Source organism: Meleagris gallopavo, chromosome 25, assembly GCF_905368555.1.
Source record: "Meleagris gallopavo chromosome 25, MGAL_WU_HG_1.1, whole genome shotgun sequence".
In the NCBI taxonomy this organism is placed as follows: domain Eukaryota; kingdom Metazoa; phylum Chordata; class Aves; order Galliformes; family Phasianidae; genus Meleagris; species Meleagris gallopavo.
In genome coordinates this window covers 1,047,396-1,065,766 of record NC_139428.1, presented here as the reverse complement: position 1 = coordinate 1,065,766, position 18,371 = coordinate 1,047,396, and positions in this window count along the sequence as shown.

The following is an 18,371-nucleotide window of genomic DNA, read 5'->3' as shown; positions in this document are numbered from 1 at the left end:
GAAGAATCGTTGCTTCCTCCCATGGTTTCTACTGCAGATCACTCTTGGCTCCATTCCTCCCACCAGCTAAATAGGCAGCACTCCAATTTCTCTGTTCCAGGCAGAAGTGAGGCTGATGAAATGATGCAATTGAGTCGGAAAGGGACCCTTAAATGTCATCTGATCCCATTCCCCTGCAGTGAACAGGGACACACACAGCTCCATCAGATTCTCAGAGCCCCTCCAGCCTGATCTTGGGTACGTGCAGGGATGGGGCACCACCACCTCTCTGGGCAACCTGTTCTATGTCCTTCTACCAAGTATTGCAATCAGCTTGTCGATATCATATAAGATAGAGCGGGAGTAGCAACGTTCCCAGCTAAGCTGCACATTTGTTGAATGCAAAGCCTGTTACAGAGCAGCACTAGGGTTGGACCAACAGCAAAACAACTCCAACTGGTTTGCACCTCCTGCATATTTTGGGGCACCCAGTCTATAATATAAATAGCATCTATCAAGCTGCACAATGACCCAGAAAAATAGAAAGGGAAAATCCTGCAAGCTTCTAGCATGGCTGAGCAAATGCTGCTGCTGGCACATCCACATCCCCAGTTCCTCTACTGAGACATTACATCTTCCTGCATTTTCTACAGAAAAAAAAAAAAAGAAAAGAAAAGAAAAGGAGATGGGGAGAAGAATTTCTCTTGCTTAATAATGTCAGCATTTAAATAGCCTTAATTAGGCATGGGATGGATGCGCACGTGTTGCTGTTTCTGCTGCTGTTTTTTTCACTTTGAGACAATGTTCTACCAGAGCAAATGACAGCACTGAAGCCCTTTGTGACGGACTTTTTTTTTTTTTAAATACAAAATTTATAATTTATAGGTTGTCAGAACTCAAAGGGCAAAGCTGAAAACCAAAAGGCCTGCTCCCACAGTGATGCATTTGTAGTTTTGCTAAGCTTCATAGAGAACTTTACAGATTCAGCTGCCTGGGAGCATCCTGCCTTGTCCTTGTCAGGGCTCTGGTCAGGGGAAATGTTAAAGCTTATCAGATAGGGGGCACAGGGATTAGGAGACACTCTGCATGGTGCGCTGTGCAAACTGCTTATCTCTCCATGAAGTTGGCCATCACACCCCTTCCTCTGAGCAACACGAGGACCTGATTCACGAGAAAACCACCGTGCTTCTGTCCTATTGTGAGCAAAGGGCACGGATTTGGGGCAGCAGTGGAAGCAGCTGCTGATAACCTGGAGAGCAGTGTCTGCTTGGAGAGCTGCGGAGGCGGCTGGCAGTCATAACAGTGCCCAGAATGGCAGGGGAGGGCTTTTATTTTAAGGTTACTCTGTGCAATGTCTCACAATAATATACACTCCTGCGATAAGGAATGTTAATAATACTCTGCTTTCTGCCAAGAATAGAGTCCCTATCTACAAACTCCACTGCCCTAATCAAGTGAAACAAAGGCAAATATACGAAAACAACAAAACCAGCAGCTCGGGAAGCATTCGGATCCAGGAAATACTAAATATTTAACTTGTGAGGCCCAATGCATCCTGGAATGTATGGGGCACTCCAGAAACAGCGAGCCATTGTCTGGGAGCCCTACAGCACAGCCATGCCCTGCAGGGCACCGCTCACTGATCACAGTCTAATACACAAACACAAGCCTGGGGTATCCTGGACACCTACGTAACATTAAAAATAAGCATAACACCAAGGCTAACCCACCTGTGAAATTTAGCACCTCAGGTTCAGCTGAATGAGGTCCCCCAAAAACACCTTAGGTGAGATTAGTAAATTTGGGTTCTGGACCACAGCGACACTTTTGCATCTGTGATGCATGAACCCAATAAATCCAGTTCTACAGCCAACATGTGGGCATTTCAAAGGCAAATTGTCCCAACATATGGGCATGTCAAAGGCAAATTGTCCCCATGTCTCTAACAGCTCAGCATCGACACTGTGAGGCCTGGAGCAGATGCTAAAACATTGAGACACCTATTCATGTTTTGCTGTCTTTATAAATATGTACTTTTTTTTTTCTTTTTTTTTTCTTTTTTTTTTTTTTTCCAAGAAAAGTAAAACAAACTCCTGGTAGTGAGTAGAGTGGAATTTGCCTGCTTTGCAAAAGTTCATCCATTGTTCAAAGCAAACTCCCCTGTCCAACGTAAACAGGGGCTCTTAAAAACATTCTCATCCAAAACAATTGCCACGACTTTTGATGTTTTCACGGTCCTTGCTCTCCCCTACTGTTTGATCATTATGTTTTATATTTTTTCCCCTTCCTCACAGGCCCTGTTCCAGGTGCCCCTTCTCTGGAATTCATGGCTTCATCATCCAAGCTCCTGTATTCAGTGAGATACAATAGAAAGAATTTCTTGGCATTTATTTTGAATTAAACCCTCCCAACTCTCTCCTGTTTGCTCAGCCTCTTTCCCTCCGCAGAGCTCACAGATCTCCCAGGCTGAAAGAACTGAGCTCCAATGGATCTTCTCCTTCCCTACTGAGAATTCCTTTTGGAGATGTCCTGCAGGCCACCTCTTCCTTGGCATTCAATAGGAAACTACTGAACACTTCATTACCATCACTGTAACGAGCCTGCTAAGTCTCTATAAACACCTAACGGTGGGTTTCACTTCATTTCATTGTTTTGTTGTGGTTGTTTTGTTTATTCATCCCAGACATTATCATTTTAGAGCCATACAAGAATGGTCTAACACTGGGTGATAGGGCTTGGAGAGCTCAAAACAGCTTTCTCTGTTCTAGTGGACAAATAAAAACAAAATAAAAATAAATGAAACGCAGCCTCAGCGCACTTGAAGATTTTTGTTCAGAAAAGCAACAAATCTGTTTAATTATAATGAGAGAAGAGAAGAAGCAGGCTCAAGGACTTAAAGGTGATACCTGAAAGATGAGTATTTTGCTCTACCCAATAAAATCAAAATAACTCACCAATAGATGCTCAATCTTTGGGGATTTTCCCTGAATACATCGCTCTGAAATAAGTGTTGCTTAAAATTAACACAGCTCAGGAGACCTCAAGGTATTCAGGACGCTTCAGGATTGTCTGAAAAAGATGGACCTTGGGGTGGCCATCAGTGCAACGGGCTGAGCATCACTACCAAAAAACCCAAAATGCCACCTGCAAAAAGTCAGATGGAGTGTGCTGTCACCCATGGGAGCAGAAGGAGTGTGACCAGGGGAGGGATGGAGGCTCCAACTCTTTTCTCCCATTTCAGTGGTGCAGACTGCCGTGTGTGCACCCAACACGACTCCAGCTCTGTTCTGCTCTGAGCAGATAATAAATGATTTAGACCCAGCTCATAACTTCCAATTTAACTCTTAGTCATGTAGTAATTAAAAAAAAAAAGAAAAAAGAAAAAAATGGAAAAAATGGAAAAAATCTAGTGTTTCTTTTAATTGGGACAAAGCAGAGCAGGCCTGTGGGGCCTTTCCTTAATTCACTCCCTGAACAATGTTCACTGATCAGGACTAGAGATTCAATTAAGTACCTTGGGGTGGTAATTCACAAAGACAAAATAAGGAGTTTGCAGATAATTTGTCTTCCCTTCTATCCCAGAACGCTCCTGCTGAGCAACATGGGCTCTGCCTTTAATTGGCAACATTAATACAATTAAGATGGTAATTTTGCCCCCATTTGCTTCTGTATTACGAAGTATCTCCCTCCGCATCCCTCAACACATTTTACTCTGTTAAATTCTATCATTATTTCTTTCCTTTGGGCTAACAGGCGAGCCAAAGCCTTGCCTTCAGACATCACAGCTCCTCGAACAGAGGGCTCACACTCCTCCTGTCAGTTAAATTTCCATGCAGAAGAAGAAGCAGAGGTCCAGAGAGGGGCAAATAGAGATGACAGTTTATTTGGATAAAATCACAGCATTAATGAATGCTTCTCCAATGCACTGGACTCATGGTGGCAATTAAGAGCAAAATAGAAAAATGATTTTGGTGTGAAGATGTCCCAGCGTATCTCCCTGCCCTAGGACAGCCCCAGCACTCTGCACAGACTCTGCTCCCCTCTCTCCACAGAGTGGTCTCAGCATCAGTTCCCATTGCTGACTCAGTTCTTTTTATCCATCACATCATGAAGTGCTGGCAATGAGGATGAAGGGGAAGGAAAGTCTCCTTGGGCGGTGCAGACAGAAAAGAAAAGAGTGCTGGCTGCAGGGCTGAGAGCAAGGTGAGGCCATGGTTTAAAGGAGAAACAAGATACAGGTGAGTTGCAGACATGGATGTGGATCACGGAGCAGCAGAAGAGGACTCTCACCCAGTGCTGTCCCCACTGAAGCCATATGGGTCCCTTTCTCAGCCCCAACCTCAGGAGCGGTGCATGGCCTGGGTTATTTCCTGGCCATGCCCAGGAACTATAATTGGACCAAGATCTAATAAATTCATCACTGCAATCAATTAATCACGTGCCAATGCCCAGACACTCCTGAATTTCCATGGTGGAGGTGATGCTATGGTGAATGGCAGTTGGGAGCAGACAGGTGGGACGTTTCTGTTGGCATTCCCAAATCTGCTTCTGGTCTGCATTCACTCAGTGCTCAGAAATGCCAAACAAATGCATACATTATTTTTACATTAGTAGAGGATGGGCCTGATTTCTCTTCCACCTTCCACCCACAAGTCTGTAGTAGTCTAGGACAGGGCAGATAGGGCAGGTAGATTTGATCACTACCCACACACATGGCCCCTGGCATGAGGGAAACATGCTGTGTTGTCCTGGGCTTTGCCTCCTCAAAGCTCTCCTTGGTGAAAGGAAGCCATTGAGTTTGCTTTTCCTCCTGCCCAGTTAGAACAGGGATTTTCTGGAAGCCAAACAAAGGCAATGGAGATTGTCTGTGATGATAAAAAGGGAACAGTCTGAACAAGCAGGAAGCTAAGGGGGGAATGAGACTGAAATGTGGCAAGTAAACAAAGCCATTTCTATTTCATGCCTTGCTGAGGAGGAGGAAGAGCTGGAGGTGCTGTGAAGGTTTGTCTCCATGGACAGCAGTTTGGGAACTGAGGCGGCTCCCCACGAGCTCTGGGAGAAGTTTTGATCCAAAGCCACCAGAACTGGTTCCCCCACCAGTCAGCTGCTGTAAAAACCCAATGCCAGGAAACCGCTGTCACCCTTTCACAGATGGAGGAGCAGAACAAACACAGATTTTGCACAAGATCCCAAGAGAAGAGAGGTCCTGAACTCTGGCCAGCTGGGGCCAACCCCAGGACCTCCTCCCAGCCTCCCAGTCCTGCAGTCAGCAGCAGAGCTGCAGGAAGGAACATGATTTCATCTCTTCCTACCTTGAAGCACTCATACTGATGGACGAACACCAAGATGGCTGAGGGCACCTGTGGGTGAAATACCTTGGCACGAGAAGAGACAAAGAACAGCTCTCGGTACAGCAGTCAGCAGCAGGGCACTGCTCATGAGCCAGAGTGCCTGCAGGAGCCATCTCAACCTGTGCCTGCCATTTAATGGGGATATGGCTGCTACTAAACTGGGCTGTCCTCATTCATTTGAATGTGCATCCACCAGGAGAGCAGAGTGTGCTTCCGAAGCTCACAAACTGAACACACAGCAGATGTGATGGAGTTGGGAGGTTGGGCAGGTAGCTGGGCCTCAGTGGTCTCTGCTGCCTTCCTCATGGGGCCAAAGATTACTCAGCTGTTCTCAAACCAATAACAACCCAAGGTTCCCTAGGATGCTGCTCTACTAGTGACAGAAACTTTCCTAAGGGCCCTGAGTAGCAGCACGGCTATGTGCAGAGTGATGAGAAGAACTGCAATCTGTGTCCCTCCCTTTGTGTCCTTACACCATGCTCTGACCCCAGCACATCAGCAGTGCTGCAGGACCAGCAGAACACAGAATCGTGGAATCATTAAGGTTGGAAAAGATCTCTAAGATCACCCAGTCCAACTCCAACCCACCCCACCATGCCTACCGACCACATCCCTCAGTGCCACATCCCCATGGCTCTGGGACACCTCCTGGGACCCCACCACTCCCTGGGCAGCTGTGCCAATGCATTGCTGCTCCTTCTGAGCAGAACTTTTTCCTCATATCCAACCTGATCATTGCTCTGCGTGTGGCCTTCTCCTCAAAATGAGGGAGGGTGAAGATTTTAGGCATCATTTTCCACCTTCTGGGCTCTGCGACTGCCTCAAGGCCCTTCCTTCTACCTGGGTAACAGCTGAGCTGAAATCAAAGCACTTTTCAGAAATTCTAGATACAAAAACCAAATTGTTGAGTGTGCAGCTCTTCTCTCTACCAAAACCTGCTCCTTTTGCCTGCCCCTAGATTGGTCGCATTCCCAGCTTCTTTTTCCTCCCATGCCTGATGGATTGCAGAGCCTTTAATGAGTAAATGTGTAAACCACAAACAGCGAACATCCACCACCCAACCAGAGCTCCTCAAGCTTCCTCCAGCTCCCAGGTGAAGGCCATGAGCTGTGCAGAGTAGAAGCACTGGGGAGATGTTTCAAGTCATGTCGCCCCTCTCCTCCAGCACTGAGAAACCTGGATATGGGTTGGAAGAGAAATGGATGGTCCTTCAGCTGGAGGAGTCATCTCCTCTCACAGATGATGGCCCAGAGCAGGGGATAACCAGCACAAAGGAAAGCTGGCATAAATTGATGCAGGACTGGGGAATAAATGAAGCAACACCCATTCACCCATTTCATTTTCTCCTTGACATTTTGTGCTTGTCTCTGGTCAAAAATACTAAATAAGAATGGTAGCACACCAAACAATATTCTTTCTGTTTTCCAGACAACGAATACAACTGCTTTTCCTCATGCTCAGGTCTGCTCTGCTTAATGGACAAAGGGGCCCTGTGTTGTTAGAATTCAGCAGGGACAAAAAGTTTTGCCAAGTCAGTGATTTCTGCGCTGCAGCTCTGAGCTCACAGAGGCCACTGGGCACGTTCCTTGCAGACCCGGATTTCTCCTTTTCAAGCAGTTTCCTCCTAATCAGCACAGTTATATTTTTTGGCCTTTCCCCTCAGTTTCCTGTTGGCTTCCTTCTCTCCAGCAGCAGCACCGCAGTCTGATGAGCTCTGCTCATTGCTGTGTTGGTCCCCATCTCTCCCACCCCACTGATGTCTGCAATGTGCTCTGTTCCCCTTCCTGCTGCTGTCCTTTGGCCCCTGTGTGACGAGGGCTTTGGACCCTCTCCAGAAGGTGATGCTGGACAACAAGGACAGCAGTGATCCCTTGCAGCCCACAGCTGTAGTACAGGCAGTATTTCTTCCATGCTCCTGTGCATCAGCTCCAAGGGCTGTGTGATTTCTGGCACAACAGCCTCGATTCTCAATTGTTTCCTTGAGAGAGATTCCATTTGGAAACGTGATTTATGATTTTAGAAAGGAAAGCTACGAGCTCACCCAACCTGCCAAGTGGGGTAGAGGCAGAGAGCCGCCTATCCAATAGCTAGCAGCTGCTTGCTGGGTGTCTGTGATCACCAAGTGGTTGTGCACACATATTTGCACACACAAATTCAGAGGGCTTAGCCTACCTTGTCACTACGGGATAAATATGCGAATGGTCCTGGCCCATGGCCCATAAACATATCATAGAATCATAGGATCAGTGAAGTTGGAAAAGACCTCTCAGATCCCCAAGTCTAATCCCACGCCACACTCATTAACCACATCCCAGAGAATGCAATAATTGCAGACAAACAACTCAGCTTAAAGACATCAAAAATCTGCTGAATAAATCACTATTAAAAGTTATTTGAGGATCTCAATCCCCCTCCATGCACAAAAAAAAGATGACTTGGTTAAACAACAGTAAAGAGGGCTATATTTAGAAAGGACAAGTCCTTCAACAGTGGAATTCATGCCTCGGTGGGGAAAACAAGAACCATCACAAACTCTGATAAGTGCAAAAGCTGTAAGATATGGCAAAAGAGGCCTTAAAAACAACTTGATAGTGTTGTTAATAGAGCTAATAGAAACTTGTCGCAGTACATCAGAAGCTGGGAATCTGCAGCTCTGTTGGTTTAAATAAAGATGGTTGGAGTAAGGAAACATCATTCATGGAAGACATTTCTCTGTAAGAAAAAATGCATTGATTACTTGCATTGTTGTTTATTTGCTTCCTTGGTGCTCAGGCTGACGAGTGTACTATAATATTTCTTTATTACATGTGAATGTAAAGAACTGTTCTAGCCTGAACTGCCAATGGAATGGATGAAATGATCAAAAACAATTTACCAGAATATCATAATATTAATTTATACACTTCCAAGGTTCTCAAATGTGAAATTCCTGAGTAACTACTGAAATGCACAACCCAGCACTTGGATTGACTTCATAATGAATGAGTGGCAATGTGGGAAAGCAGATGTTTGAGAAGTGCAAAGGAATTTTTTGACTGACAGACACAAAGTCATGCAGTGTCAGCAAATGCAAAATAATGGTCATGAGAGGGTTAGCAAAACCCCATCACCTAGTAATAAGTGCAGATGGAGGAACTCTAAACTAACTGATACTCCCCAAAACAGAGCTGAAGAGGTCGTTACTCATAGACTCATAGACTCGTAGAATGGCCTGGGTTGGAAAGGCCCACAGTGCTCATCCAGTTCCAACCCCCTGCTATATGCAGGGTCGCCAACCATCAGACCAGGCTGCTCAGAGCCACATCCAGCCTGGCCTTGAATGCCTCCAGGGATGGGGCATCCAGAACCACAGTGGGTACGTTGGATCCCCATTGCAGTCCAGCTCAGAGTATGGCACCATTACCTCTTCTGCAATGGGAGAGGATTGCACTGGAAATGACAGCAGACACAGAGTTAGGTTGTTTGTACTGACCACAGTGCTACTTTCAAATACTTTGAAATATTCAGGAAACTCAGCCCCAAAATCCAGGTTGCCTCAGCTTGGATGGTCTGTGAACACAAAGCGAGATAGGCACAATTTTTTCAGCATTTCTCACTGTCCATAAATATGGGCACTGAGAGGTGTGTTTTCCAGAAGCACTTCCAAATTAAGACAACACCTCCATGCAACTGTCTCACATGAGTCAGAGCAGTGACTCAGTTGCTGAAATAGAGGCTCCAGTGCCAGCTGAGATGCCCAGGCACAGCCCAGTGCTATGGATGGGGATGGTGAGTGCCACATGAGGACACAGAGGACCCGTGCTCCCATCCTGGAGCAGCAATGGGAACTGCAGACCTTACTGCTCTGTGAGACTTCCCATTCCCTGCTCGCATCTCATCATTACTTGAAGCTCACTGCAGTGATTTGCCTCAATAATATATCACAGAAATGAGTTCCACTGGTTAATTATACATTGTACAAATGCAGGGATGTAATTCTCACCCCGGGGCAGGATTTCACATCCATTTCCTTACTTTCCTTTCGATTGGTGAAGTGCCTTTAGCAATCTCGAAACTCATTTAACCACACGGATTAAAACACCACACTGTGACAGGGGAGAAAGACGACAGAAAACCCCCAGGTCATACACATGTATGTTCCCATGCCCTCACAAGAGCATGTATAGATGTGCTCTAAGCCATTGATCAGATTTTAACAGTCATTTGTCCTTGCAGAAGGTTCATCGCTGCCAGTGCCTGCTCATGGCTCCTGCTTGTTGCACTGAGCTCTGCTCTGTCCTCTTACAAAGCCCTTTTCTCACCAGGCATTTTAAGAGGGAAAAGGTTCTACCCAGCTCCCATTAGCTTTCACTTGAACACATGAAGCCGCTATCAGCTCAAATAACTTCAGTTTTTAGTGGTGGGAAGGGGAGAGAAAAGCAAATCCTCACTGAAAAGAATGCAGAGATGATCTCTGCAAGCCAAGGAACCCAAAGCTCCAGGGCTCAGTCCTGCTCCCAGCAGGAGAAATTAAGGCACAGAGAGAGAAAAAGGAGCTCCCCAGCAAGAAGGAAAGAAAGCAGAAAGCTTTGCCACCACTACAGGCTGGTTGGAGGCTCATGGTGGGAGCCAGCAGCCATAGACAGGAGGGACTCAAGACTGGTTGTGCTCTTCAGCGAAACAGAGTCCTTGCAGAGTCTGGACTGAGGCCAGTTTTGGGGATACCCCATTACAGAGCATTTCTCAAGACATTCATCCCAAGCCAATGTGTCACGCCAGAGCTGCGCAGGGAAACAAACAGAAGACTTATCTAATGGGTTTTGGATGTCTTGGCTTGGCCCAGATAACATCTCCCAGGGAGGAGCAGGAGGCATTTGCCCACAGCATGACTGAGTCTCACCCCGGCTGCCTCCCTGCTCTTGATGTCATTGCCACCGTTATGTGCAGCAACCAACGAGCGCAGAAATATTTGCTTTCTCTTGTTGATTTCTCCCAGTGATGGCTTTTGTTTGCTAAGCTGCTTCTGACCTTTCCAAATGCCACCTCTGTTTATGACCCCCTACCATTGCCCGCCTTGCCTGGGAACTGATGCACTGCAGAGGCAAAGGCCTGACTGCTGGGCTGCCTTCCTGGGCTGGAGGGTGGTTGCCAGCCAGCAGAATCAGGGTCACTTCCAAGAATTAGATCAACACGTGTTGGATGGTGCCTGTGGAGACGTGAGGTTTCCAGCGTACACCACAGCTGCCATTTAATGTGGGTCAATGAGCCTTTGTGCTGTGTGAAATCGATGAGTGTGTGTGTCAAGATTGGAACTGCATTTTAACCTCTGCTCTCTTTTATTGCTTTGGGCTTGTCACCTGGAAACGTCCAAACCCACAGGCTGGACCAGCTCTGTGCAGAAGGAGGTGGTGTGTATTCTGGGTTTTGGACTCTTTCTGGACTCCAACCCAAGATGGAGCCAGCGCCTCCAAAATCCTTGGATTTTGCATGCAACTTATCAAGGATTTGGGCTCTTGGGCTCTGGGTGTTGCTGAGCTGGAGATGTGTTATCACAGTTTCTTCCTGTTGCAGTGAAAGTGCTGGCTAGTGCAAGGGGAAGCATGGGGCCAAGAAAACAGCATGCTGCTGGCTGGGCTCCTTTCTACCCAAGGCCAAGCAAATGACTTCACCCAGGAGTCCTCCAGTGCCCCTTTGTGAAAGGAGCACAAACAATTACCTAGGCCATTTGCTTTTACTCCTGCATTCAGTTTTACTTTGGCCCTTAACCAGCAAGAGCCCCAGGAGCACATCTGGCATCTCCAGAGCATGGTCCTGCTCACTGCAGGATAAGCTGAAATGTACAGAGCCTTTTTCTGCCCATGGACTCGAAGGACAGTGGTGATGCGGTGGCACAGCTGCCCAGGGAGTGGTGGGATCACCGTGCCAGGAGGTGTTCCAGAACAGCAGAGATGAGGCACTGAGGGATGTGCTCAGTAAGCATCTTGGGGGTGGACTGGGGTTGGACTTGGAGATCATAGAGGTCTTTTCCAACCTTCATGATTCTATGATTCTATGACAGCCCTGCTCCATGGCTAGGTGCCCCTTTTCCAGCCCTGGCGCTCATGCTGTCCACTTGAATGTAGCAAATAGCATGCAGAAGCTCCTAGGAACTTGAAGAATCTCACTCCAACTTTATTTTTCAGCCTTTGATCCTCCTATCCCCTCTTCTTTACAGCTGTGTAAAGAGCTCCACTCACTGTGCTTGACTGATGCACTTGCTCCCAGCAGGGATTTTGCAGCTTCTCTGTAAAGCATCATATAAAGCCATGGTGCTTGTACAGATTAGATGAAACAAGACCAGTTGGAGTCCTCATTTAGGTTTTAATTAAGGCAAAAATCCCATTAACTTTACTACAAGCCACTTGATCAAATACTGCATGTAAATGAAGAGAGGCTGAATAAAGATTTGGCCACCAATTAAGAAAGCTTCCTGTTAGCACCATGCCAGGGTGTCTTGACTGAGGGTTATTTTTTCTTGAAGGGAGAAATATCCTAGAATTTATCTCCCATAGCCTCAGTGATGGGGACAGCTTTGCAAAGATGATGGGCTCACTAACATTCCCTCCCCACTTTGCAAAGGTTTTTTCCCATTTAACACAAGGAAACCTGTATCAGGATAGAATGGATTTTGGGTTAGGGATAGGGTTAGGGTTAAGATTGGATTTAGGGCTGGGGTTAGGGTTGGGGTTGGGGTTGGAGTTAGGGTTAGGGCTAATTCTTTAGTGGGATGAACATAGGGCTAGTCAGGCACAGCCTGGAAGGGCTGTCCAAATATACACAGAAATAGCAGAGCTTGCTTTCCAAGGTTGTCTATAGAGAAAAATGTCCTTGTCTTCCTGTGGGCTGCTCTTGTTTTTCTGCCTCAGATCACTTTGCTGCCATGCTTGTTGACATTTGCAGAAATCATAAGCAAACCCTCTGCAGAACAACTCTTCCAAGTATTTGCTAAGGGTGCACCTCAGTGCACTGGGAAAACAGAGGAAAGGTGAAGGGCAGAAAAGAGGGGTAGAGAGACTGAGGTGAGGTGTCACATGCATTGTCCTCAGCAAATGGACTTGCTTTTGCCCAAATATAGTGAATTCTGTGTTACTGTTTTTGGAGCCTAACAGAGTGCCTTTTGGCAAATGAGCAAGGGGCATTGTTAGGAAACTTCATGGTCTCACCGCAGACACAGCTGAAATGCCTTGCTGAAATGTTTTCAAGGTAAAGAATCAAAAACCCCTCTGTTTCAGATATTTTTATTTCTTTTCATGCTTCTGGGGCTGAGATAAGAAACAATAACCGGAAAAAAAAATCTGATTCGGGGCACTGAATGAAGAAATTCTATGACAAATTTCCAACAAAACAAAAATCATTCATTGGAAGTAAGGGGTGGAAAATTCCTTGTCCTGGCCAGCTCTGGTCTGCATGTCTTTTCTCTGCTGCACTGAGCTGACACACAGCTGAGAAACCCCAGGGCTTGCTCAGCTCAGCTTTTCCCTACCTGAAAATGTGCCTGGGTGGCAGGTGGGAGCATGGCCAGCTCAGCGATGGAGAAGGGAGGAATACGTGCTGGATCTGCACGTCTGCTGGGCCCATCTCCTCAAGTATTTTGTATTTCTAACCTGTGAGCTGAAGAACACAAGCAGACAGCAGATCATCCTGGATCAACGATCCCAGGAAAATGCTTTGTAAGACATAAAGTCAATCAAATGTCACTGCATGAAATTGGAATTGTTGTATCAGGAGAACACGTCCTGTGATGCTGAGTTTTGACTGATATGTGGCCGCTCACTTTGCTTCGTTTGCAAATTTGGTGGCTTGAGAGGAAGCTGGAAGGAAGGCATGGTGGCTGTTAAGGACTGTAAGACGTCTTTGGGATTTTATCTATCAATATAAATGATATTATTATTATTAATAATAATAAAATGGAAAAAAAAAATAACAAGGGGAATAGATACAAAGACAGAAATAATGCACAGAGTAACGGGAGGATTGGCATATGCCTGACACATTGCCCTTGTGAGAAAGACCCCATTGGCTGCTGCAGCTCCAGCTTCTCATTTACGACCAAGGGAACCATCACAGGTCGTCCCAGTGCATGGCCCCCTTCCTACAGAAGAGGCATCGTCATGTCAGCTGGCTTGCTTGGAGCTGAACAAACACTATTTTCTTCCAAAGTTCACCCCTAAAATACTGTGAGTAATGGTGCGCTGCTCTGTGTGGCTTCAGATCAGAGTCTGAGTCAGGAAAATGCTCCCATCCAAGACATCTATTAAAGTCGTCATGACTAAAGGACATACTTGTATGCCTTCCTGAATCAGCACCGAGATAAGGGGGCTGGTGGTATTTATTTGTTGTAAATCATTTTTATACTTTCGCTTTTATATAAAAAATGCCATTAGGCTTTCCTCCTTCGAGGTGTTAAATTTAGACGACATGTTACTGTCTATTGAACTGCATTTAGTATTTTCAGACCACAGACACTGCACTGTGCGTGAGGAAAGACCTCCACATAACAGGTGCTACATGGATACAGACCACCAGTTTGCTCCTCGCCTCAGATTGCTTTTAACTGAGGCTCAAAAGAGAATAAAACAGACCCAGCTGTGGTATCTTCCATATCTTCCACTTGTGTGTCAGGAGGTGGATGGAGGTAACTCATGGGTGAAGGGGGGTCAGTGGTGCCAAGGTCATTCCCTTGATGGTTCCATCCAGCACACCACTTATGGAGGTTTTTCTGGTCCTTGAAGGTAAAGTGGACAGAAATGTGGTTTTCAGTCAGGCAGCTTCAGAGGGCAGAGGGAAAATGACTCTGACTTTGCCTGAAGTGAAAGAGGATAACGCCTATGTTTCTCAGATACACTGAGCACTACATGTTCATTCCTCTTAGTCACTCCTCAGGTATCCTTTCATTTCCCAGAGTACCTCCAGCTAGCAACCTGCTCTTTAATCACATAGCAAGTGTCATATAAATAATGTCCGTGCAGTAGCTAGGGCAAGTTGTTGCAGGTTACCTGGTAATTATCTTCCAAGTTACTGAGTAATTCAAAGAGGAATTACTGTGCAATTTGCTGCCTGTAGTTAACATGACCAGCACCCAGGGTGGGAGACACAGTCTGGTTTTGTCTCATAGATGCAGTCAGACACCTCCGTGTGAATGCAGACGGCAAAAGGAAAGCACAGCCAACAAGCTCAGCCTCACGTCACCAACAAGAGGCACACTCCTGACCAGGAGCTTCCAGCTCGTGACTTGCTTGTGGATTCCCAGCACCGATAACAAAAGTCTGATGGCCTACAAGAGCCTTAGTAGAGGGCCCACTTACCAGAAACGTGCTGACACTTTTCAATCCATTTGTTGATGTCTCAGTGGGATCAAGCTGGATCTCAGCCATACAGGATGGAAATGCTCATAGAATCATAGAATCATTAAGCATGGGGGAAGACTTCAAAGGCCATCTAGTCCAACTGTCCACCTACCACCAGTATTGCCCATTAAACCGTGTCTGTAAATACCACATCTGCATGCTTCGTGAACACCTCTATGGAGGTGGCTCTATAGAGCCAGGAACCCTATAGAAATTCACTTGGAGTCACCTATTCATCAGGACTGTCAAGCTAAGCCAGATGCAACCACTGTTCCCTGGCTGCTCCCCTCTCCATCCGTTGAACAGCACGTGAGGAATCACAGGTAATTGTCCCAAAGACACACATCAGCTCTGACTCTTCTCACTTAATTACATGGTAGGTTGCATCTCGTAATCTGTACATTCTGGTCTCTTCCTTGAGCAGCCACCTTAACTTCGGAACGCCCTTTGTATAAATACAAGAGGGATTCCATTTTATTGCACACAAGGGGAGAAATATTAAGCTCATCCAAATGACAGCATCAGCATGGACTGAACCGAAGGAGAGAGGTTGGCTTGGTCCAGAGGGACATCACCAAGCTGAGACAGATTAGCTAAATGAGCAGACCATGGCTTCAGTGGTGCTCCTGCTGCCTGAACAGAACACAAGAACCCAACAGCTCGCCTTGAGCAGCAGAAGGGTTGGACAAGGCAACGTTGCAGACAGATGTCACTGTTTAGCACTCATCTTCCAGCCTCACTTCTCAGAACTGCTAAAAACACCCACATCCTCATGGCAGATAATCATATGGGATTATTTAAATAATAATAAAAAAAAAGAGGTACTGTGGTTTTGGGGAGGAGATCCGGTTTGCTGAAGATACTCTGGTCGAAGTAACCAAGCAGACTGACTACCACATGGACGATGCACATGGCAAAGAAAATTGGCAAACAGGAAAGTAATTTCTAATGTACCTGTTCTTGCCTTTAGGAGGCTGTATTTTGGCACAAAAGTGATTCTGGGTTAGAAATATCTGAGAAAACCTTACACTTCTAGCAACTCTGAGGTAAGGAGGAAAAGACAATTGAGAGCTGCTTTCTCAATAAATTCTTCATGTGAGATCTATTTCTATATTTCTGACTGCAGCCAGAATGCAGCCAGGCACTATACAGTGTTAGTACCAATAAAACAACACAGACTGAAATTTAAGTATACCATAGATGTCACAGTCGTGGCAAAGGGCTCATAATAAGGTATAAAGCTGAAGGACTGAGTTTCCCTCTCAGACAATGCACAGAGAAATGCTAACTTTCCTCCCAAAAAAATCCTAAGAGAAACACTTCACATCACCACTGCCTTCTGCAGAAGCTGGAGCATCCTGCTGCGTGTGATTGCACAAATACACACAAAGAGGAGATTTCTTATTTCACAAGATTTCCAGCCCAGCGCTCAGCTTTGTGAAGATAAGCAGCAACGTTCGACTCGTGCTATTGACCGAATCCTATGGAGCAGGAAGGAGGAGGCACCCATTGGAACTGGCAAAGGAGCAGTTTAGAACAGTGGAAAGCACTTCTTGACGTGGTGGGGATGGGACTGCTGGAGCCTGCTGCCCCTTGGGCTGTGCAGGCGGATCGAGCGGGCAGGCTGAGAAAAGTACGAGACACAGTCATGGCTAGCAAGTCTATAGAGGCGTATTTAAAGGGACAAGGCAGGGATGTCCTGTCAGGTAATTCTAATCCAGCAGTTATAGATGCTGGGTGAACACGATGGGAATGGACTGCAGAACGCAGCCGTGCGCTTATGCTCTCCTTAAATAGAAACTCCATTGCTGCTGCCACAGACAGTGCCCTGGGCAAGGGGACCATCGGTCTGACCCACTTCTTATCTTCTACACATAGAAATAATTATACTGAAGTTAAACAGAAATATTGGCAAAATCAAGACTCGGAAGGTCATTAAATCGTGCATCCCTCATGACCTCCTTTGACCCCACTGCTGTGAAGTGTGGGAAGGACCCAACCACAGGTATGGAGACTCAACCAGAACCTGACCTTGAGTGAGGTGCAGGTGCCAGCACAGCTCTCACTCCTTTCCAAGGCAACGTGGGGGTCTGACAGAGTCACCAAGCCTTGAGATCCCTTGGGATTTCCAGAGCATGTAAAGGAATCGGGATTCTTTGCCTAGAGATGTGCTCACTTTTCTCCATCACGCATCTCCCTTTAGATCAATTGCATCCTCAGTTATTTTTAGTGATCCTAAACTAAGGTCAGCACATCTCTAATTTCTGGGATTGCTCCTCCCAGAGGGCAACACAATGCTGTTTTCAGTGCGACAGTCTGCACAGCAGAAGCTTTGAAAATCAGGAGTCACTCCAGAAGAAGTATTTCCTTATCAGTCTGAGGTAAAGACATATACAAAAAAAATGTGTAGCATCTTTGAAATGCATTTTTAAGACCAAATTCTCTTGTCTAACAGGAGGAACTAAGAATACAAAAAGATTTTTTTAAAAAAAAACGTAGCTATAGTAGTGTCCTGATAAGATCTTCAGCCTATATTGAGCACTTTGTGTTGGTGCTCCCCTTGGCTGTGTGCTGCGGACACCACCTCCCCTTTTCTGGCCATCCCCAAAGATCTCTGTGTCCCTGGCTGAGGACAATAAACCTCACTGCATGAGTGGAAGCTTTTCAGGAGGCAGTTTTTGACCTCAGTCAGAAGGCTGCTGTGATTTGTCTATGCCCATTCTCTACCCCTTGTCTCTTGCCATTGCTCTCCTCACTCCCCACAGCTTTTTCTCTTTGGCAAGATGTGCACCCACCATCCTTTTGTCAAGAAACAGAGCTACTTTTTTTGCATCCACACACATTCCTCCTGGTTTGAATTCTGTACTCTGTGCTTTCTCCACACCAACCTCTCCATAACTCCTGTCATGTTGGAATTCCTCTGTGTAGCATGTGAAAAGTCAGCTCTGGTGAAGCTATGCCATCCTCTGTTATGGATGAGGTTGCCAAATAGGGACCTTCTTTTTTGTTGTGCCTTTCTTCACCTTCCATAAAGTTAAATTTTGATTTGATACAGCAATACATTGAAGGACAGCAGGGAAGGCATTGCTGCCCAGAAATAAATGCATGGTGAGGTATAGAGTGTGTATATGTCTCACCTCACAAGGGGGAAAATGTTATTAAAAGAATTAATTACTTTCTGCTGGAATGTGCTGATATCTCAGATCGTTTTGGTCATGCATGAACTGCAAGAGCCAAGCAGAGAGTAATTTTCTGTTGGAGGGCTCTGCATCATAGAATGTCCTTTATGCATCTCTAAAACAACACCTCTGAAGGGCTTCAGAATCCCCAGGCTCCAGAGCAGAGCCTGAAGCTCTTTGCTCTCTACCATCTTGCTGCAGTGAAGAGCAGAGATGTCACTGGCAGTCACATGCTGACATGGAGCATTTTGCTGTCCCAGATGAGGGAGGAAGAGTCTTCTTTTTGTGAAGTTAAAAGACTAATGCTCAGGTGCCCACTCAAAACTCTCTTCACAGGGAAGAGAAAAGAATCCTGCTCACTTTCCTTTATGTATTTTTTTCAGCTTATTATTTGCTTCTCTGGAAGAAAAACTGTTGCAGAACAAACCCCTTGCTTTTACCTGACCAGCCTCCACCTCACATACTGTACCTTTGGCAGTATGAGTAATGGGTTACTC